Source organism: Panthera leo, chromosome D4 (genome assembly GCF_018350215.1).
Source record: "Panthera leo isolate Ple1 chromosome D4, P.leo_Ple1_pat1.1, whole genome shotgun sequence".
NCBI classification, from domain to species: Eukaryota; Metazoa; Chordata; class Mammalia; order Carnivora; family Felidae; genus Panthera; species Panthera leo.
In genome coordinates, this window is record NC_056691.1 from 6,711,575 (window position 1) to 6,736,063 (window position 24,489).

The following is a 24,489-nucleotide window of genomic DNA, read 5'->3' on the forward strand; positions in this document are numbered from 1 at the left end:
ACAAATTTGCAAGTCTATCTTCAATTATGAAGTCAAGAATAACTATAGAAGGTATTAGTTACAATCTGAGACATTACATAGAACCCATAGGTTAGCCAGAAATAAGCTGCCCTTGAGTATGGTGGCTATTTCCTGCAGGGAAATTTTCATCACCTTCACCGCCTCCTCCCTATCATCACTCCCTCTCAGGGCTGTTGGGTTTTCTTTTCTCCCTTGCTTCACCCAACTTTGTCTTTAACTGAGTTTTGTGAATCTTCTGGGCCATATCTATAGTAATTGCAATGGTCAATCCACTTTAGCTACATTACTGATCAAAAGAAAATCTAATGTGATATTCAAGCATCATACTGTTGTGTTTAAACACTGTGTATTTCAATTTTACCTATGAAATACACAGCTGGACCAGAGGATGCTACATACAACAGTTCTCAACTTCTAACCCTACAAGACTACATACCCCCAATGTTTACAATTTGTCCTTGAGTGTATTTGCTCAACAAGCAGACCCCTCCCCACGCCCAGTCTCTCTCTCGATGCCTTCTCTTTCTGAGGTTTGGAGGCTGCACCTCTCTATCTCTCCATGATGAGAGTTGGCCAAAGGGAAAGCCAGCATTTTCCTCCCAGCAGAGGCAGCTGGTGCTGAGGGAGCACCTGCTTTAGGGTGGTCTTACTTTCTCCACATTTTTATCTTCTCATTTCTCTTTTAGACCTGACACCCATCACAGTGGTATATGCCTGAATTTGCTGACTTGAAATTTGTTTTCTTAAAAAAATACACCTAGGGGTGCCTGGGTGGTTCAGTCGGTTAAGTGCCCTCTCGATTTCGGCTCAGGTCATGATCTCACGGTTTGTGGGTTCGAGCCCCACATCAGGGCTCTGTGCTGACAGCTTGGAGCCTGCTTGGGATTCTGTCTCTCCCTCTCTCTGCCCCTTCCCCCAACTTGCATACTTGCTCTCTCTCTCCCTCTCAAAAATAAATAAATAAACATTTAAAAAAAAAAAAACACCAATGTCATTCTGGACTTTTGTTGAGATTATTGTAATTGAATGACTATGAAGTATTTTTTTTGAAGTTATTTATTTATTTATTTATTTATTTATTTATTTATTTATTTTGAGAGAGAGAGAGACAGAGACAGAGACAGAGACAGCAAGAGCAGGGAGGGGCATAGAGAGAGGGAGAGAGAATCCCAAGCAGGCTCCGCATTGTCAGCGCAGAGCTCGAAGCAGGACTTGAACTCATGAGATCATGACCTGAGCCAAAATCAAGAGTTAAATACTTGGGGCACCTGGGTAGCTCAGTCAGTTAAGCATCTGACTTTGGCTCAGGTCATGATCTCGCAGTTGGTGAGTTCAAGCCCTGCATCAGGCTCTGTGCTGACAGCTCAGAGCCTGGAGACTGCTTCAGATTCTTTATCTCCCTCTCTATTCCCCTCCCCCACTCATGCTCTGTCTCTGTCTCTGTCTCTCTCTCTCTCTCAAAAATAAATGCACATTAGAAAAAAAAAGAAAAAGAAAAAGAGGTGGACTCAACCAACAGAGCCACCCAGATGCCCCAGTACTTACTTGTCTTTTTTAAACAAGGAGTTTAGTTTTATTTTCTCTGTGCATTTGCAAAACATTTAGGAGCAACACAGAAAAAAATAAAATAAAACCTCTTATGAAAAAAAAATTACACTAAAAAAATGTCCTGAGAGGAATTAGTGCCTTAGCCCTAGTAAGTTACAGCAATTCTGATTGGTCCAAGGAATTGAGAAAGATATTGGGACCATAGAACAGGAGGCAAGAGAATGAGAAATTACTGAGGAAAATGGCCTGGAAGTGGGCCATGAGGGGAACTGGAGGCCGGGAGGTGGGTCTGGGTGGAGGGAGGGGCCCCCACTGGTAGCCATGTGAGGGGGTCTTGGCAGCCCAGCATATCCACGAGGGGGCATGAGTGGAGGAGGCCCAGTGTATCCATGTGGACGCAAAGACCCGGGTGATCCATGGGAGATCCAAACAGAGATCACTGGAGGGACATGTCCATTGGAGGAGGTTCTGGATGAGGCATTCCAGGGGACAGTCGGGTGGTGGCTGCCTCCCAGAGCCTGGGGCCCAGCATGGGGGTTATTCTAAGCTATGAGAGTATGGTGGGCCAGTTGCATCTGAGACATCCCTGGATGAGGCATCCCACCTGGTGGAAATGGGTGAGGATAAGAGTGTCTGTATCCAGGATGTCTGGCCTCTGGGGTTCTTGCTGATGGTGGGCCTTGTCCTCCAGCCCCAGGAAGCATAGGTGGTGAGGGTATGGTTGGGGGTATCCCAGGTGGAAGGGCTCCAGGGGGCAGCAATGCGGGTGGGAGGGACTGAGGAAGGGGCATGCCTGGTGGAGGAAGCCCAGGCCCCAGTGATGATACCACAGAATTGGGGGGGTGGTGAGGGGAGTGGGATGCATCTGCCAACAGCTGATGAAGGCAGTCAGCCTGGGAAAGTGGGTTCTGGGTTGCCAGAAGTTGTTTGGATACTGAGCTACAGTGCTTACACTTGGAGTCCTTTTTGAAGCCATAGAACACAGTGATTGGGTGGTTACAGAGATACTGCCCTTCATGGCCTCAACAGCTGCATCCAAAGCATCAAATGAAGCAAAACTAATAACGGCATAATCTTCCGAGTTGCCTGTGTCAGCATCCCACATAATCTTAGGGGTTTGCAAGATCACTCCAAAGGTGCTAGAAGTTATCATAAAGCAGCTTCTCACAAATCTCTGGGTCCAAGTTGCCAACAAAAATGTTAGCCCCAAAATCCAGGTTCTTGTGAGCCTTGTTCACCTGTATTGGTTTCCCACTGAGTTTGGCCATGTTCGTGAGTTAATGGCATAGTTGGTATCTTCCTCACTCAAGATTCTGTAGCGTTTGTACTGCCCTGACTCTATCCTTGGGCATGTGCCTGGGTGGCTCAGTCATTTGAGCATCCAACTCTTGATTTCAGCTCAGGTCATGATCTCATGGTTCATGGGATTGAGCCCTGACATCAGGCTTTGCACTGACAGCATGGATCCCACTTGGGATTCTCTCTCTCCCTCTCTGTCTGCCCCTCCCCCTAACTCTCTCTCTCTCTTTCAGAATAAATAAATAAACTTAAAAAAAAAAAAAGAATTACGCATCTATTATTCTTATTATTCTATTATCTATTATCCATATCAAAGAGCTAACTACATTTGTTGAACAAGCTTCTTTTTTCTGTTTTGATCTCATAAGTAAATGTTCATACATACTACTTGTGGATAATCCAAATAATACACACTGTATAGTGTACAAAGTAGAAGTTCCCCTTGGTCCTCTTCCCCTAGCCCTCTTCACTTGCCAGAGGTAACCATTGATGACTGTCTGGTGTGTAACTTTTCAGACTTTTTTCTATTACATACCTCCTACAGATGTAGTTTTGAGCCCCATAAATAAAATGGATAATTCTACCCGTTTTTCTGTTACCATTTTTTCACTTATCACATACTGGAGATCTTTCATTCAATATGTATTGCTTTCCTTCACGCCTTTTAACTCTTATACAGGGTCCAATGAAATAGGTGACTTATAATTTATTCAATAATTCCAGCATTTATCAACATTTAGGTTTGTAATTTTCACAATTGAAAGCAGTGCTAAATTTGCACATCATTATATATACATTTCATGGGCACAAAGGTATTCCCTAGGATAGACAGAGACTGTCTGGGCCAAAGGAAATACATATTTAAATTTGGGGGGCTATTGCCAAATTGACTTTCAAAAATCTCAGAGTAGCATATCATGCCCATTTCTCTATAATCTCACTAACTCTGGATATTATGAATCTTTAATTTTAGGTGATTTTAATTCCAAATCACATTAATTCCAATAGTTCAACAAATATTTACTAAACACCTCTTATGTGACAGGTACCTCGCAGAGTATGTATGTTATACAGCCACTGTTCTACCTCTCCTTGTCTTCCTTTGTCTTTAATATACTTAAAGTAGACATAATAATGCTTGATCATAAAATTCACCAACCATCTAACCAAGCAAGTAATTATTCAATCACATTCAAATATACTTCTGAAATGAGCAGCCTTATACCATTTTTCTTATGGGAAAAATGATTCCTTTGGGAAAATACTGATGACATACAAAGACCAGAGATTTTTACTCTGGTAAAAGTCCTGGGGGATCTTGATCAGTTATTCAACCTTTCTGAACTTCTGTTTCCTAATCTTCCCTATGAGAATAATACGGGTGCTTACCTTTGAGCACTGATTTTAAGTTATAATGAGATAACAAATAAAAAACACTCAACACAATCCTGATAATAATAATAGGTGACATCAGAGTGCTTGCAACACACCAGTCATCATCCGTCAAGGGCTTTTTATGTATTAAATCACTTGAGCCTCACAACAACTCCGTGAAGTGGTTCATTTCGTTATCTTCGTTTCAAAAGTAAGAAACTGAGGCACAAATAGTAACCTTCCTAGGGACTTCCTTAAATCCTGCAAAGTTAGGACTGAACCCTAGATGGTCTGGCCTCAGAGCCAACCACACTCTACAGTCTCCTGAATAGGCAATCAAGCAATAAATACTATTTCCTTTATTCTTCTCTTTTTAAGGCAGAGGCTGTACACAACCCTATTTAAAGAATATAAATATGATGATGGAAACTGATTCATTAAATTCTTAAGGAATCAGGTAATATTATTTACATATAGTATATAACAAAGGCTCCTACCCAGGGACAGACTCTTGTTTGCTGGAACAGCTCCAGATGCTCCTCGGTTGTAGAGCAGTGATTCTCCAAATGTGGTCCCTGGACCAGCAGTATCAGCACTGCCTGACTTGTCAGAAATGGAAATACTTAAGCCCAAACTCAAAACTCCTGTATAAAATTATGGAGATGAGGCCCAGTCACTTGTGTTTTAACAAGACTTCCAGATGACTCTGATGTATGTAAAAGTTTAAGAACCACTGTTGTAGGAAATCCATGATACGGGTGAAGTGAAAAGAAAAGAAATAGCCTAAGAGCTCAGAGTGACTTTCAAAATAAACAGATGTGCAGAGAAGAGAGGGAAGGGGGAAAGATGAAAGACAAGTGAGGCCCAAATGCCTTGAAGGATGAACAAAAAGAAGAAATTTTTATTTCATATTGTGGCAGTACGTGTAGGGAAATAAAAGATGGATGGCAGAGATCATTTTAAAACATTTTGCTTTGTGTTATAAATTAGATGCACTTTCATGCTCTTAAGAAAACAACTCGATTTTCAAGATGGCAATGGAATAGAAGGCTCCTTGCATGTCTTGTCCCACAAACACAGCTAGATAACTATCAATCATCCTAAAGACCCCAGAATTGACCTGAAGGCTGATGGAACAAAACTCCACAACTAAAGAGAGAGAAGAGGCCACATTGAAGAAGGTAAGAAGTGTGGAGAAGTGCTTCAGGAGAGAATTGGATCACTATTGCTGCGGAGAGGAGGGAGCCATGGTTGTGGAGAAGGGTGAGAGAAAGAGAGAGAAGTACACACAGAAACAGACAAGGAGAACACTTCCCCAAAGCCATTGGCTTGGAAAATGAGAGGGGCTGAATTTTGTGCGTTCTTGTAACCAGTGGGGCTTACAGCCTGGAGGGGTTTTTTTGTGTGTGTGTGTGTTTTTTTTTTTAATTTAAATTTTAGTTAGCCAACATTCAGTGTAATCTTGGTTCCAGGAGTAGAATTCAGTGATTCAACACTTACATACAACACCAGTGCTCACCACAGCAAGTGCCCTCCTTAGTACCCATCGTCCATCTAGCCCATCTCCTACCCACCTGCCTCCATTAACCCTCAGTTTGTTCTCTATAATTAAGAGACTCTTGTGGTTTGTTTTCCTCTCTTCTCTTTTCTTCCTCCCCCTTCCTATATGTTCATCTGTTTTGTCTCTTAAACTCTACATATGAGTGAAATCATATGGTATTTGTCTTTCTCTGATTGACTTATTTCAATTAGCATAATATATTCTAGCTTCATCCACATTGTTACAAATAAAGGCTGACTTTTAAAGGTCACTGAACTTGGCTGGGATAGAGCCTGGAGGGCACTTCCCTGTTTCTGGAGAGAAGGCAGACAAAGAACCCAGGAGCAGACAATGTGGAAACAGCATCTGAAAAATGCCTGGGGCACACAGTGGGTAGATTATTCACTCTCAGTCAACACTGCCTCAGTCCCAGCACAGTGGGCCCCTACCCTAGAAGACCAGCACAAACCCCTGCCCACACCACATCTTCTGACCAGAGAGCTCTTCAGGGCTTCAGTTCTGGTGGAGGTGGTATCAGGTCTCATTTCACAAGCAGACAAGAGAACACCTATTTAACCTCACCACATTCAGTCCAGGGACCAAACACTGCCCACAGCAGGCAAGGAGAGCCTCTGCAGATGACTGGCCTGAAAGATAGAGCAGCCAAAACATGCAGCACACACCAGAGAAACTCCCTGAAGCACCTGGGCACTACTTGACCTATTCTTCATAAGACCATTACATTCAGGAGTGGGAGATATAACTGGCTTTTCTAACACAAAGTAGAAGGCAGAGACTTCGACAAAATGCAGAGATGGAGGAATTATCCCAAATGAAAGAACAAGATAAAGCCAGAGATCTAAGTAAAATAGATATAGGTAACATGCCTGAAGGAGTGTTTAAAGCAACAATCATAAGGATACTCACTGGGCTTGAGAAAAGAATAGAAGACATCAGTGAGACCCTTACCACAAAGATAAAGGAGTTAAAAAAAAGAATCAATCAACGACAAAGAACGCAATAAACGAGACTGGAAACAGGCTTGATTCAACAAACAGTAGAGGAAAGAATTAGTCACTTAGAAGACAAAATAATGGAAAATAATAAAGCTGAGCAAAAGAGAGAAATAATAATTTTGCAACATAAGAATAGATCCAAGGAACTCAGTGACTCAATCAAATGTAATAACATTCATATTATAGGAGTCTCAGAAGAAGAGGAGAGAGAAAAGGGGGCAGACAATTTATTTCAGGAAATAATATCTGAAAATTTACCTAATCTGGGGAAGGAAACAGACATCCAGATCCAGGGAAGCACAGAGAACTCCCATTAAAATCAACAAAAACAGGCCAAAACCAAGACATATTATAGTTAATTCTGCAAAATATAGAAATAAAGAAAAATCCTAAAAGCAATATGACAAAAGAAATCTTTAACTTATAAGGGAATAATCCATAAGACAAGCTGGAGATTTCTCAGTAGAAACTTGGCAAGCCAGAAGGGAGTGGCATGATATAATCAAAGTGCTGAATGGGAAAAATCTACAGCCAAGAATACTCTATCCAGCAAGGTTATCATTCAGAATAAAGAGAGATAGTTTCCCAGACAAGCAACAATTGAGTGTGTTCATGACCACTAAACAAGCCCTGCAAGAAATATTAAAGGGGACTCTGAGTGCTTGCTTCAGCAGCACCTATACTAAAAAGGGGACTCTGAGTGCAAAGGAGAGACCAAAGTGATAAAGACAAGAAAATATCAGAGAAAATCTTCAAAAACAATGACAAAACAAGTAATAAAATGACAATAAATACATATCTATCAATGATTAATTTGTAAATGGACTAAACGCTCCAATCAAAAGATTTAGGGGAGAAGTATAGACCAACTTCCCTGATGAACATGGATGCAAAAATCCTCAACAAGATATTAGCCAACCAGATCCAACAATACATTAAAAAAATTATTCACCACAACCAAGTGGGGTTTATACCTGGGATGCGGGGCTGGTTCAATATCTGCAAAACAATCGTTGTGATTCATCACATCAATAAAAGAAAGGACAAGAACCACCTGATCCTCTCAATAGATGCAGAGAAAGCATTTAACAAAATACAGTATCCTTTCTTGATAAAAGCCCTCAAGAAAGTAGGGATAGAAGGATCATACCTTGCGATCATAAAAGCCATATATGAAAGACCCAGTGCTAACATCCTCAATGGGGAAAAACTGAAAGCTTTCCCCACTAAAGTCAGGAACAAGACAGGGATGTCCACTCTCACCACTGTCATTCAACCTAGTATTGGAAGTCTTAGCTTAGCCATCAGACAACACAAAGAAATAACAGGCATCCAAACTGGCCAGGAGGAGGTCAAACTTTCACTCTTTGTGATGACATGATACTCTATATGCAAAACCCAAAAGATTCCACCAAAAAACTGCTAGAACTGATCTATGAATTCAGCAAAGTCGCAGGATATAAAATCAATGCACAGAAATCGGTTGCATGCCTATACACCAAAATGAAGCAACAGAAAGAGAAATCAAGGAATTGATCCCATTTAAAATTGCACCAAAAACCATAAAAAACTAGGAATAAATCTAACGAAAGAGGTGAAAAATCTATACACTGAAAACTATAGAAAGCTTATGAAAGAAATTGAAGAAGACACAAAAAAATGGAAAAATATTCCATGCTTTTAGATAGGAAGAACAAATTATTGTTAAATGTTAACACTACCCAAAGCAATCTACATATTCAATGCCATCCCTATCAAAATAACATGAGCATTCCTCAAACTAGAACAAACAATCCTAAAATTTGTATGGAACCAGAAAAGACCCCGAATAGCCAAAGCAATCTTGAAAAAGAAAACCAAAGCAGGAGGCATCACCATCCAGGACTTCAAGCTGTATTACAAAGCTGTAATCACCAAGACAGTATGGTACTGACACAAAAACAGACACTCAGATGAATGGAACAGAATAGAGAACCGAGAAATGGACCCACAGACGTATGGTCAACTAATCTTTGACAAAGCAGGAAAGAATATCCAATAGAGTAAAGGCAGTCTGTCTCTTCAGCAAGTGGTGCAGGGAAAACTGGACAGCGACATGCAGAAGAAAGAACCTGGACCACTTTCTTACACCACACAAAAATAAACTCAAAATGGATGAAAGACCAAAATTTACAGGAAGCCATCAAAATCCTCAAGGAGAAAGCAAGCAAAAACTTCTTTGATCTTGGCCGCAGCAACTTCTTACTCAACACGTCTCCAGAGGCAAGGGAAACAAAAGCAAAAATGAACTATTGGGACTTCATCAAAATAAAAATTTCTGCACAGTGAAGGACACAAGCAGCAAAACTAAAAGGCAAACAACGGAATGGGAGGAGATATTTGCAAATGACATATCAGATAAAGGGTTAGTATCCAAAATTGATAAACAACTTATCAAACTCAACACCCAGAAAACAAATAATCCAGTGAAGAAATGGGCAAAAGACATGAATAGACACTTCTCCAAAGAAGACATTTAGATGGCCAACTGACACATGAAAAAATGCTCAACATCACTCATCATCAGGGAAATACAAATCAAAACTACGATGAGATACCCCATCACCCCTGTCAGAATGGCTAACATTAACAACTCAGGCAACAGACATTGGCGAGGATGCAGAGAAAGAGAATCTTTTTTGCACTGCTGGTAGGAATGCAAACTGGTGCAGTCACTCTGGAAAACAGTATGGAGATTCCTCAAAAAATTAAAAATAGAACTACCCTATGACCCAGCAATTGCACTACTAGGTATTTATCCAAGGGATACAGGTATGCTGCTTTGAAGGGACACATGCACCCCCATGTTTATAGCAGCACTATCAACAATAGCCAAAGTATGGAAAGAGCTCAAATGTCCATTGATGGATGAATGGATAAAGAAGATGTGGCATATATATACAATGGAGTGTTACTCGGCAATCAAAAAGAATGAAATCTTGCCATTTGCAACTACATGGATGGAACTAGAGGGTATTATGCTAAGCAAAATTAGTCCATTAAAGAAAGACAAATATCATATGACTTCACTCATATGAGGACTTTAAGATCAAAACAGATGAATAAAAGGGAAGGGAAGCAAAAATAATATAAAAACAGGGAGGGGGACAAAACATAAGAGACTCTTAAATATAGAGAACAAACAGAGGGTTACTGGAGGGGCTGTGGGAGTGGGTATGGGCTAAATTGGTAAGGGGCATTAAGGAATCTACTCCTGAAATCATTGTTGCACCATATGGTAACTAACTTGGATGTAAACTAAAAATAAATAAATAAACATGGTTAAAAAAAAAAAAGATGTAAGGTGTCAGAATGTATAAAAAAAACAAGATCCGTCTGTATGCTTCTTACAAGAGACTCATTTTAGACATAAAGACACCTGTAGATTGAAAGTGAGGAGATGGAGAAACATTTACCTGGAATTTAAACAAAAACTTTAAAAAAAGAAAACATGTATCATGCAAATGGTTATCAAAAGAAAGCCAGAGTAACAATACTTACATCAGACAAAATGGACTTTAAAACAAAGATTATAAAAAGCAACAAAGAAGGACATTATATAATCATAAAAGGGACAGTCCAACAAGAAGATCTAACAATTATAAATATTTATGAACCCAACATGAAAGCACCCAGATGTATAAAACAATAACTAATGTAAAGGAACTAATCATTAGTAATACAATAATAGTAGGGGGATTTAGGACAACACTTATATCAATTGAAAGATCATCTAAACAGAAAATAAACAAAGGAACAATGGCTTTTAATGACACACTGGGCCAGATGGACTTAACAGATATATGCAGAACATTCCATCCTAAAACAGTAGAATATACATCTTTCAAAGTGCACATGGAAAATTCTCCAGAATAGATCACATATTAGTCACAAAATAGGCTTCAAAAAACACAAAAAGATTGAAATCATACCATGCACCTTTTGGGACCACAGCGCTATGAAACTAGGAGTCAACCACAAGAAAAATTTGGAAAGACCACAAGTACATGGGGGTTAAATAGCATGCTACTAAACAATGAATGGGTCAACCAAGAAATCAAAGAAGAAATAAAAAAAATTACATGGAAACAAATGAAAATGAAAACACAATGTTCCAAAATCTTTGGGATGCAGCAAAAGCAGTCCTAAGAGGGGAAGTATAGCAACACAGGCCTACCTCAAGAAACAAGAAAAATCTCAAGCAACCTAACCTTACACCTAAAGGAGCTAGAAAAAGAACAACAAATGAAGCCTACAGACATCAAAAGGAAGAAAATAATAAAGATTCGAGCTGAAATAAATGATACAGAAACTTCAAAAACAATAGAACAGATCAATGAAAACAGAACCTGGTTCTTCGAAAAAATTAATAAAGTTTGTAAATCTCTAGACAGACTTATCAAGAAAGAAAAGAGAAAGGATCTAAATAAATAAAATCGCAAATGAGAGAGGAGAAATAACAACCAACACCACAGAAATACAAACAGTTATAAGAGAGTATTATGAAAAACCATATGCCAACATATTGTACAAACTGGAAGAAATGGGTAAATTCCTAGAAACATATATATTACCAAAAATGAAACAGGAAGACATAGAAACTTGAACAGATTCATAACCAGCAAAAAAAATTGAATCAGTAATCAAAAACTCCCAACAACCAAAAGTCTAGGGCCAGAGAGCTTCCCAGGGGAATTCCACTGACCATTTAAAGAGCTAATATATACTCTCAAATTATTCCCAAAAACAGAAAAGGAAGAAAAACTTCCAAATTTATTCTATGAGGCTGACATTACCCTGATACAAAAACCAGATAAGGACTCCACTGAAAAAGAGAACTGCAGGCCAATATCCCTAATGAGCATGGATGTGAAAATTCTCAATAAAACATTAGCAAACTGAATCCAACAGGACATTAAAAGAAGCATTCACCATGATCAAATGGGATTTATTCCTGGGCTGCAAGGTTGGTTCAATATTTGCAAATCAATCAACATGACACATCACATTAATAAAAGAAAGATAAGAACCATATGATCCTTTCAATAGACACAAAAAAAGCATCTGACAAAGTAAAACATCCATTCATGACAAAAACTCTCAACAAAGTAGGTCTAGAGAAAACATACCTCAAAATAATAAAGGACATAAATGAAAAACCCACAGCTAATATCATCCTAAATGGGGAAAACCTGAGAGATTTACCCTACGGTCAGGAACAAGATAGTGATGTCCACTCTTACCACTGTTATTTAACATAGCACTAGAAGTCTTAGCCTCAGCAATCAGACAACAAAAAGAAATAAAAAGGCATCCAAATCATCAAGAGAAGTAAAACTTTCACTATTTGCAGATGACATGATACTACATTTAGAAAACCCAAAAGACTCCACCAAAAAACTCCTAGAACTGATACATGGACTCAGTAAAGTCACAGGATACAAAATCAATTTACAGAAACCTGTTGCATTTCTGTATGCCAATAATGAAGTGGTAGAAAGAGAAATTAAGAAAACAATCCCAGTTACAATTGCACCAAAAACAACAGAATACCTAGGAATAAACCAAACCCAAGAAGAGAAGGACCTGTACTCTGAAAACTATAAAACACTGATGAAAGAAATGGAAGATGACAAAAAGAAATGGAAAAAACATTCCACATTCATGGATGGGAAGAACAAATATTGTTAAAATGTCTATACTACCCAAAACTACACATTTGATGCATTCCTTATCGAAATACCACCAGAATTTTTCACAGAGCTAGAACAAAGAATCCTAAAATTTGTATGGAACCACAAAACACCTCAAATAGGCAAAGCAACATTGAAAAAGAAAGTCAACACTGGAGGCATCGTAATTTTGGACTACAAGTTATATTACAAAGCTGTAGTGATTAAGACAGTATGGCACTGGCACAAAGATAGATATCGTGATCAAGAGAACAGAATAGAAAATCCAGGAATGAACCCACAACTATATGGTCCGTTAGTCCTCAATAAAGCAGGACAGAATATCCAATGGGAAGAAGACAGTTTCTTCAACAAATGGTGGTGGGAAAACTGAACAGCTACATGCAAAAGAATGAAACTGGACCACTTTCTTACACCAAACACAAAAATTAATTTAAAATGAATGAAAGACCTAAATATGAGACGTGAAACCATAACAATCCTAGAGGCAAACACAGGCAGTAACCTCTTTGGCATCGGCTGTAGCAACTTCCTTCTAGATATATCTCCTGAGGCAAGGAGAAAAAAAGCAAAATGAACTATTGGGACTTCGTCAAGATAAAAAGCTTCTGCACAGTGAAGGAAACAATAAAACTGAAAGGCAACCTGTGGAATGGGAGAGTATATTTGCAAATGACACATCTCATGAAGGGTTAATATTTGAAACGTATAAAGAATTTATAACTCAATACCCAGACAATGAAAAATCCAATTAAAAAATGGGCAGAAGACAAGAATAGACATTTTCCCAAAGACATACAGATGGACAGCAGACACATGAAAAGGTGCTCAACATTACTCATCAGCATGGAAATGTAAATCACACTGCAAGGGGATGTCACCTCAAACCTGTCAGAATGGCTAAAATCAACACCACAAGAAACACCAGGTGCTGGTAAGAATGTGGAAAAAGGGGAACCCTCTGGCATTGTTGGTGGGAATGCAAACTGGTGCAGCCACTGTGGAAAACGGTATGAAGATTCCTCAAAAAAGTAAAAAATAGAAGTATCCTATAATCCACCAATTGCACTGCTAGGTATTAACTCAAAGAATACAAAAACACTAACTCGAAGGGATATATGCACTCTGATTTTTATGGCAGCATTATCTACAATAGCCAAATTATGGAAACAGCTTAAGTGCCCATCGATTGATGAATGGATAGAGAATATCTGAGATAGATACATTACTCAGATAGATAGATAGATAGTAGATAGATACATTACTCAGCCATAAAAAAGTGAAATCTTCCCATTTGCAATGACATGGATGGAACTAGAATGTATTATGCTAAGTGAAATAAGTCAGCCAGAGAAAGACAAATCTCATCTGATTTCACTCATATGTGGAATATAAGAAACAAGGCACTGAGCAAAGAGAAAGGCGTACCAAGAAGCTGACTCTTAACTATAAAGAACAAACTGATGGTTACCAGAGGGGAGGTGGGGGGGGGGGATGGGTTAAATACACGATGGGATTAAGGAGGGCACTTGGGATGAGCACCAGGTGTTGTATGGAAGTGTTAAATCAGTATATTGTACACCTGAAACTAATATTACACTCTATGTTAACTAACCGGAATTTAAACAAAAACTTTAAAAAAACAACTCAAATTTTCTCTTCAATTATTCGTGGGCATTAAACTCATGATATTTGAATGCAGTTACTGTATAATGCCTAGACTATTTGGGGGTCCCTAATTTTATTAAGGTTATGTTGTTACAATGCAATGAATTGAAGTCAGATAGCATTGAGTACATTTAATACAAATCAAACAAATTCTAAAACCACAAAGTGTTGGTGTAGAAGAACCTTACTGATCATAGGGATCACTGAGTAGATACAATCATCAAGTCTAAATACCATGTTCTATACAGTACAGTGTTTGCAAAGATGATGTAGCCCAGGCAATGCACCTATTTCTTACCTGGTAGGATAGGTGTAGGAAGAATGCATTGCATAAGAACGCAAAGACACCCTTGTAGCTATGAAGGCAGAAATATCTGTCTCATTCCCCATTGCATATCCCGTACCAATCAAGGTTTGACACACAGCAAGTGCTGAGAAATATTATTGTATGAGTGAATTAATGAATAAGAACCCTAGTAGGACAAGATGAGGGTTAGTGACCCCTGTACCAATAATACCTCTAATCTATCAAAAACAAATTACCACTTTAACTCCTTGGGCAAAGGTCTGACTATGGAAATAATGTACCTTCAGGCAGGAATCTGAAGCATAGAAGTTTGGCCTGAAGAAAATGAGTACCAGGGCACCTGGGTGGCTCAGTTGGTTAAGTGTCCGAATTCGGCTCAGGCCATGATATCGTGGTTTGTGGATTTGAGCCCAGCAACAGGCTCTATGCTGACAGCTCAGAACCTGGAGCCTGCTTCGGATTCTGTGTCTCCCTCTCTCTCTGCCTGACTCCTGCTCATGCTCTGTCTCTCTCTCTTTCTCTTTCTCTCTCTCTCTCTCTCAAGAATAGTAAACATTAAAAATCTTTTCTAAAAAGAAAAAAAGAAAGCAGCCAAAGATGACTCCAAGATTTTGGCCTGAGCTACTGTAAGACCACCCTTAACTGAGATGAAGAAAACTGGGTAAGAAGCAGGTATACAAGCTCAGTTTGGGATATGTCAAGTATAAGAAGTTCATTAGGTATTCAAGAGGAGAAGTCACATAAGCAGCTAAATATACTAGACTGAAGTTTAGGAGAGAATATCTGCACTGAAGATATGAATTTGGCAGTCATAAGTATAGATATTATATATATGTTTACATATTTATTTATTTTGAGAGAGAATGAGAGCAGGGGAGGGTCAGAGAGAGGGAGAGAAAGAATCCCAAGCAGGCTCTTCACTGACAGCAAAGGGCTTGAACCCATGAACCATGAGATCATGACCTGAACCAAAATCCAGTCAGAAGCTTAACTGACTGAGCCACCCAGGCACATCAGATATTATATTTAAAGCCATAGGATTAGGTGATATCACCAAGAGAGTGATGTGGATTTAGATAGAAAAAGAGAAGAGGTCCAATGACATAGATCTGGGATACTCCAGTGTTCACAGTTTGCAGACATTAGAAGGAGCCAGCAAATGAGATTGATAAGGAGGGACCAGTAAAATAAGGGAAAAATCAATACAGTACAGTGACCTTGAAGCCAAATAAAGTATTATAAAGAGAAGCTATTCACGATTGCATCAAATGTTGCTACATCAACTAAGAAAAGGATAGAGACTATCTATTGTATTGAACAACTGGAGGTCATTGATGATGACCTTAACAAAAGCAATTGCAGATTAGTGAGGCAAAATCTTGATCTAATAGATTCAAGAAAGAACGGACAGAGGATGGTAAATATAGACAAGTATTAGGGGAAGTTTTTATTAAAGAAGAAGAGAGAAATGTGGCAAGTACTGGAAGGGGAAGCAGAGCCAAGAGAAGAATGATTAATTAATTAAGCAATTCTGAGAAATAAGAGCATGTATGTAATCCAGTGAAATGGTTCAGTACAAAGGTAATAATTCATAATGAGGGAAGGAGAAGGGGAATTGTTGGAGCCATGTCCTTGAATAGGAAGGGGAAACAGATCTAGATCACAAATGAAAAGTTTGACCTTACATGGGAGCACAGAGCATTCATCCCAAATACATTACATTTGGGTCCTTTTAGAAGCAGATGCCAGGATAAAATTAGATGTGCAAGAGATTTCTCGGGAGGAACCCTTGCGAAGGATAAAAGAGAAAGGTGGGAAGGTAGATGGGAAGAGCCTTCAGACCATGATGCAAGTCTGAGATCTGTGAAAGAAAAGAAGAAATAAAAGAGGATTGGGTAGTTCTGTGAAAGGTTAAAAACAGAGTTGCCCATGGACCCTCCTAGGAATATACCCAAGAGAAATGGAAACAAATGTCCTCACAAAAACTTATACACAAATGTTCACAGCAATATTATTCATAATAGGCAACAAGGAGAAACAACCCAAGTATCTATTTACTGATGGATGGATAAACAAAATGTGGTATGTCCATATAACAGAACATTGTTCAGCAATGTTCAATGAGCCTTGAAAATGTGCTAAGTGAGAGAAGCCAGTCACAAAAGACCATATATTACGTGACTGCATTTATATGAATTATCCAAGAGGAGAAAAAAATCTATAGAGAACAGAAAGTAAATTAGTGGTTGTCCAAGACTGTAGGGGATTCGCAGTTTGGACAGTCAGAGCTAACAGGCATGAGTTTCCTTTTTGGATAATGGAAACATGCTAAAATTAATTGAGATGTTGGTTGCACAATTCTGTGACTATAATAAAAACTATTGAACTGTAATTGTAAATAGGTGAAGTGTATGGTATGTGAATTATATCTCCATAAAGCTTTAAAAAAATAAAGGAAAAAAAAGAGGATCGGGTAAGAAGAGACTCAGACTGCAGGGCTACTCAGAAAGTCTTGGCTGGGTCAAGAGGAAGTCTTTGAGCTGACTGTCTGTCAGAGGAATCACATGTGGGGCAAAAAGGACACGGCTCTCGTACTCTCGCCATGCTCAGTCACTGGCTGAGAGAGACTCAAGAAGGGAGGTAGAAGTAGGGGGAAAGGGAGGGCTCTCTCTGTAAACTCTGCAGTAAAACCATAAGCATGTCAACTGGAGGCCATCAGCCAACTACACACTTCACGGTAGGTTCCCTTGAGTGGAGAACGTCCATGGCTGCCGAAGAGTAAAAGAAGTCAGGTTACATGGCTACCATACTGACAGAGGAGTCTTCTGTGATTTTACTTTTTCTCTATGCATAGGAAATGAGGTCATCAACTGACAGTGAATCTGGGTGAGAGTGGGTGCAGATGTTGGGGTTTGAAGATAAAGGTGAAAGGTGAAGTCATCTACAAAAGCAGAAGGTTGAAAGGACCAAGAAAATGTAGCTGGACAATCTGGCGGTGTTAAGAGCCCGCTAGATTTCAAGAATTTAAAATGGGACTCAGAAACATGGTTGTGGGGTTTTCTCCACCCACGTTCAGCTGCTCAGGTCAAAGCTCAGAATGAAGAAACTTCAATTAAAGCAGGGTTGGAGTTTTCCAAGGTGAGTAAGAGGAAGTGAAAACAGGGCAAGGAAGTTGAGGGTGTGTGCAATAACTGATTATAATAGTTGATCATTGAATTTTAATTGGGTAAGCAAGGAAGAGAAGATATGAGGTCAGTGAGGGCAACAGAAAAGTATTAATGGCTTGTCCAGTAGGGGATGGTTGAAGGACTCTTAGCGTTAGGATACTTGAAGGAGTGATCTAGAAACAGAGGAGGTGGAACAACAGAAGGCAGCAGGGTTTCAGGGAAACTTTTGTTGCCAGCTTGCCTACCCTACTTCTATTAATCCAAACACTTTTTTGCCTTTCAAATCAAGGTATGTCTCATGCTCTGGAGAACTATCTTCTGCTGAGTAGGTCTGAGCTCCACAGCCGCAAGGATTCTTCTCTCATACAGCCCCTCGTATATTGTGGTTCACGATTATAGGTGTCTCCTAAGCTGATCAAAAATGGCATTTACATTTCTGTTCTCATCCTCCTTAATGCATTTGGGTAATTACCAAGGCCAAGAGGAAACTGCTGTCTTTTGACTCTGACTCAATTGGTCTGGAAAGAAGCCCAAGCACTGGTGTTTTTAAAAAGTTTCCCAGTTGATCCCAATGGACAGCTAGAGTCGAAACGCAACTGTACATGATGCTGATAAACCCATTCTTAAAATAAGGTGAAATTTATAATATTGGATTAGAATGAATAAACTGCCCTCACCCCCTCTTGCCCTTTAAGATATGGGAATCCAGCAGGCACTGGATATTTAATTTCTGGGGCATTGCATAGCCAGCCATACCCCTAATCATTTCTTCTCTGGTGGAGATCTGTAGCTGTGTCATATAGTTAGAGGGGAGCCTGATACATTTAGCAGTCCTTGAAAGGACTCAGATAGAGGCCACCAGTTTATTTAAAGAGAGCTACTCCGTTCAGACAACTTTTTTCCAGAACCTCCTCTGATGAAGACCTCCAGCCGTTTTCTTCCCCATTCAGCACCTTGCCTCCCTCCACACAAGAATCCCCAGGAACGCTGCATGTACCAGTCCAGGTCTATAAGGCAAAAATTAGGAGTTGGAAGAGGAGCTACACAATAATTAAAAGTACCAAGAAAGAAGCAGAACCTTCCATGGAATCACTGACTGAATTTTAAAATAGAGCAAAAAGTATTCTTACCTTCATTTATCCCCAAGCATGAGGGATGAGTCATCCTACATGGAACTCTAATGCACCAATACCATACCAGCAAATTAACACACATTAAGGGTGTGACTCTTAATATTGACTTGACCCTGAAAGCTACTTCCAGATGCAGTTACTTATATTTCTTCACATGTTTAAAATACTTGATCTTAATACTTAATCCTCAAGGAGCTAGGCAATTTGACTACCAAAGAAATAACAACTGTTACACCATACTTGTCCCAGAGCTATCTAGACAGACTATTAGCAAGGAGGAGAATGGGATTAATATCAGAGCCTCATTCGATGGTGTGTGTGTGTGTGTGTGTGTGTGTGTGTGTGTGTGTGTGTGTGTGAATTTTGCATTCATTAAAAAGAAGCATAAGTTATGGGCTAAGAAATGTTACTCTACAGGGGGATCTGTTTACCATTGCAACATAGTGGTTGGCCCACTTATAAAATGCTGAGTATCTGAAGACCACTATTTCTTTCTCTCTTTTAAGTTTATTCATTTATTTTTGAGAGAGAGAGAGAGAGAGAGAGAGAGAGAGAGAGAGTGGGGCAGAGAGAGAGGGAGACAGAGAATCCCAAGCAGGCTCTGCACTATCAGCACGGAGCCCAACATGGGGCTTGAACTCACAAACCGTAAGATAATGACCCGAGCCAAAATCAAGAGTCTGACACTAAACCGAATAAGCCACCCAGGCACCCCTTAAATTTGTTTAGAATAGCAAGAATATTTAAAATTTGCCTAATGAAAAATAAAGTTATTTGTGAGCATCTATTTAATGTGGGAAGAACATTCTTAGGCATATTTGTGTTACTATGTGAAATTTCTACAGAGAAATCCACGATACCAAAGAGACCTATGCGTTTGATCAACAAAACTGAAAATGTTGCTTATCTAGCTAGATAAAAGATCTACTTTAACATTAATTTTACTATCAGGCTTCAGACACCTTACCTCTGTAACAGAGAGACCCTACAACCTGAATTTTTAGCCAAAACCACAGGTACTATCCCTAGTTTTATTTTGTTTTTGTTTTTGCTCTTCATTAATATCATTAACAACCTTGCATCCTTTTCCTTTTCTTTGATTTAATTTAGACAATTTTGAGAGATTACTTTCCTTGGGACTTTTTTTTCAGTGACATTTCTCAAACTTGTTTCATTTTTAAAACCCAGTAAAGGCTTTCCCACTTCCTTTCATATCACTGCTTAAGCCTCAAAAGCCTTAGTACTCAAAGTGGGATCAGACCAGCAGCATCAGAACAACTTGGGAGCTTGCTAGAAAAACAGGAACTTGGGCTCCACCCCAGACGCACTGCATTGGGTACTACATTTTAACAAAATCTGGTGTTATTTTTTATGCACGTTGCAGTTTGAGAAACACTTTGTTAAGTTAAAATATATATTACTTCTCATAAGAATTTTGTCATTAACAGATCCACTGTAGAAAAATTCAAAGTTTAAAATTACTTATGAGGTTGAAGTACAAATTGGTACAATCCTTCCAACCTTCTGGTAATAGCATTATAATTTTTTTTAAGTTTTTGTTTATTTTTGAGACAGAGAGAGGCAGAGCATGAGGAAGGGAGGGGCAGAGAGAAAGGGAGACACAGAGTCCGAAGCAGGCTCCAGGCTCTGAGCTGTCAGCACAGAGCCTGACAGGGGGCTCGAACCCACGAACCGTGAGATCATGACTTGAGCCGAAGTCAGGACGCTTAACCGACTGAGCCACCCAGGAGCCCCTGTAGTTTTTTTAATGTTTATTTCTGAGAGAGAGACATTATGTGTGTGTGTGAGTGAGCAGGGGAGGGGCAGAGAGAGAGAAGAGGACAGAGGATCCAAAGCAGGCTTTGTGCTGACAGCAGCGAGCCCAATGCAGGACTGAAACTCATGAACAGTGAGATCATGACCTGAGACGAAGTTGGATGCTCAACCAACTGAGCTACCCAGGCACCCCACATTACAAATGTTAAAATGGTTATAGTCTCAGACCTCATAATGGCACTTTGGAAATGAATCCTAAAGCAAGAATCCAATGAAATGCTAAAAGCTTTACATACAGAGAAGCTCCTTGTAGCCTTATCTAAAATAGCAAAAAATTATAAATGAGCTAAATATTCAACAATAGAAAAATTGTAAATAAATCATGATAATCTACCAGATATAATTTTATTCAACAACCAAAATTATGTTCATTAAAATATATAAAATGAACTGAAAATAGTGGAGTAGAGAATCCAGGGCTCTGTCCCTCTGCAAAAGCAGCTGATGAGCTGGCTAAAAAAACTTTTAATTTCTTAAAAGTTAAGAAATTAACTTTCGCACAGCTCTGTAACCTACTCAAAAACTTACAACAACCAGAAGATCTAGTAATGAAAGAAGCTGCGGGGAACCTGGGTGGCTCAGTCTGACTCTTGGTTTCGGCTCAGGTCATGATCTCAGAGTCGTGGAATTGAGACCCCCATCAGGCTTTGTGCTGAGAGCATGCCCCTGCCTGAGATTCTCTCTCTGCCCCTCCCCCTTCCCTTCGCGCATTCTCTTTCTCTCTCAAAACAAATAAACATTAACAAAAGAAAGAAAGAAGCTGCTGCTTTGTGCTAAGAGACCACTGCAGTGCTTTAAATTGCCCACCCACTACCCGCCATGCCTCAGATTAACAGTGACAAGTAAGTGATGTTAATTAGGAAACTGAGAGAGCCTCCCTTGGTAGGCTAAGATGTGCATTTGGTGATCATCAGCCTCTGTGGACAGGATGAGATCCTGCCTACTTCCTCACACCCCTCTCTCACATAAAGAAAAAGCATCAAGCTTTGAACATCTGAACATCTGAAACTAAATATCACTAATAGAAACTTACTTGGAAAATCACTGACAGTTTGGAAATTAACCAACACAATTTTAAGTACTTCTGTGGATGAAACAAACAAGCAAACAAAAATCACAAGGGAAATTAGAAAATACCCTAATGATTGAAAACGAAAACACAGCATATCAAAATTTTTAGGGCACAGTTAGTGCAATAATTAGAGGGAAGTTTATACCATTAATTGATTACGTTAGAAAAAAAGAAAGGCCTCAAGTCAAAAATAGAAGCTTTCATTATGAAAATAGAAAAAGAAGAGCTAATTAAAACCAAAGCAAAAAGAAGGTGAGAAATAATAAAGATGAGACTAGTAAGCAGTGAAATTAAAAATAGAAAGACAATAGAAAAAGTCACTAAACACAAAAGCTGGCTGTTTTTAAAAAATCAACAAAACTGATACACTTTAGAGAGACTTATCAAAAAAGAGAAAACACAAGACAAAAACTGCCAATATTTTTATAAGAAAAGGGGCATCACTGCATATCATATATATATATATATATATATATATATATATATATATATAGTTAAAGGAACATTAAGAAAATGTTATGAGCAGCATAATGCCATACTCTGGATAATTTATATGAAACAGAAAAACTCCTTGAAAGACACTACCAAAATTCACTAAAGAAGGCGTAGGTAGGGGCACCTGGCTGGCTCAGACAGTAGAGCATGTGACTCTTGATCTCAGGGTTGTTAAGTTTGAGCCATATGTTGGGTGTAGAGGTTACTTAAAAATAAAAGCTTTTTTAAATGTTCATTTGTTTATTTTGAGAGAGAGAGAGAGAGAGAGAGAGAGAGAGCATGAGCAGGAGAGGGGCAGAGAGGGCAGTGGAGAAGAGAATCTGAAGCAGGCCACTTTTAGCACAAAGCCAGATGTGGGGCTTGAACTCATGAACCATGAGATCATGACCTGAGCTGCAATCAAGAGTTGGACACTTAACTGACTGAGCCACCCAGGTGACCCAAAAAAAAAAATCTTAAAAAAAAAAAAAAAGTAGGTAAAATGAATAGCCCAATATCTATACAATAAGTTTAATTCAGAGTTCAAAAATCTTTCCACAAAGACAAACAAACAATGACAATGAAAGTGGCCATGAGGGTGACAGCCTGCAACCCTTGTGCGGGTTGCTAGGGCCAGAGGAAGCAATACAAACCTCATTCTCCAAGTCGTGTGGTTATGGGTCTCGACCTCTCTGGCAGCTCCCTCAAGGAACTACACAAAGGTATCCCTTTGTTCCATCCTACTCAGAGCATTCCCAGGGCTGGGGCTATTTCCGGGTAGCTTTTGCTGATGGCATTTAAAGGTAGAGGTATGAGACACAGCAGCCTGGACCAAAGGACAACACTTGAGACAAGAAAGAGACAGACTAGAATGGGAGGGATTGAAAAGCAAATACATGGGGGAATAGGGATTTTAAAAGCTCCCATGTGTACCAGGGAATCAAGAAGGCCATGAACATACCCAAGGCAGGACACCCGCTTAGGAAAAGCCCAAGAATACCCAAATCTTTCACATCTAGCTGGCCTGAAAATTCTGTGCAAGCAAAAGTAAAGTCTAAGGCCAAGTTCTGGCAAGGCATTGAAGGAGTGCCCCAACAAAGAACCAACCTCCAAAAACTGGAAGAGGGCTCTTTTCTTCCTTTTCTTTTCTTTTGTTGGTTCCAGGCACTTAAAGTAGCTGTCCAAATATGACCTACAGAACAGACTTCAGTAGCTACACATGACAAAGAATACACTTCCAAAAAATAGTTTAGAAAAATGACATAACAAGCAAACAACAACCCACGACAAGAAAAAACAACAAACCCTAGGGAGGGGGTAGAAGCATATTTCTATAGTCGCTGCATTACAATATTCAAAACATCCAATTTTCAACAAAAAATTATGAGGCATGTAAGAAATAAGTAAGCATGGCCCCTTCAAGGAAACAAATTAATAAAAACTGTCCATGAGGAGGCTCAGGACTTACTAAACAAAGACTTCAAATCAACCTTTTAATATGCCCAAAGACCTAAAGGAAACCAGGAGAATAATTTCTCACCAAATAGAAAGTATCAACAAAGAGACAGAAAAACCATAAAAAGGAACTATCTTAGTCAGTTTGGACTGCTATACCTAAGTACCATACACTGGGTGACTTATAAAAAACACGTTTATATACACAACAGTTCTGAAGGTTGGAAGCCTGAGATCAAGATGCCAATACAGTCAGGTTCTGATGAGAAATCTCTTCCAGGTAGCAGACTGCCATCTTCTCGTTGTATCCTCAACATGGTGGAAAGTGAGCTAACTGTTTGGCATCTTCTAAAAAGAGCACTAATCCCCTTCATGGAGTTCCACTCCCATGACCTAACTACCTCCAAAGGTCCCACCTTTAAATGCCATCACATTGGGGGATTAGATTTCAACATATGAATTTGGGGGGAGGGGGACACAAACATTCAATCCATAGTGGAAATAGAAATACTGTAGCTAAATATTATAATAGCTGGAATGAAAAATTCCCTAGAGGAGTTTAACAGCAGACTTGAACTGGCAAAAGAATTAGTGAATTTGAATAGGTCATTTGAAAGGATCTTGTTTTAGGAGCAGAAAGAGAAAAGAATGAAGTGAACAGAGCCCCAGGGATCCTGGGGATACCATCAAGTATACTAATATACACATAATAGGAGTCCTGGGTGAGAGGACGAGAGAGAGATGCAGAAAGAATATCTGAAGAAATAATGACCTAAAAGCTCCCAAGTTTGATGAAAGACACAAATCTACACATCCAAGAAGCTCAGAGATTCCAAGCAGGATAAAC

The 24,489-nt window shown here is 39.3% G+C and overlaps 1 pseudogene; it reads right to left on the minus strand.

Moving 5' to 3' along the window:
* Window positions 1–1,798: 1,798 nt before the first annotated feature.
* Window positions 1,799–2,921, minus strand: LOC122205679 (annotated as a pseudogene).
* Between the last annotated feature and the right edge of the window lie 21,568 nt (window positions 2,922–24,489).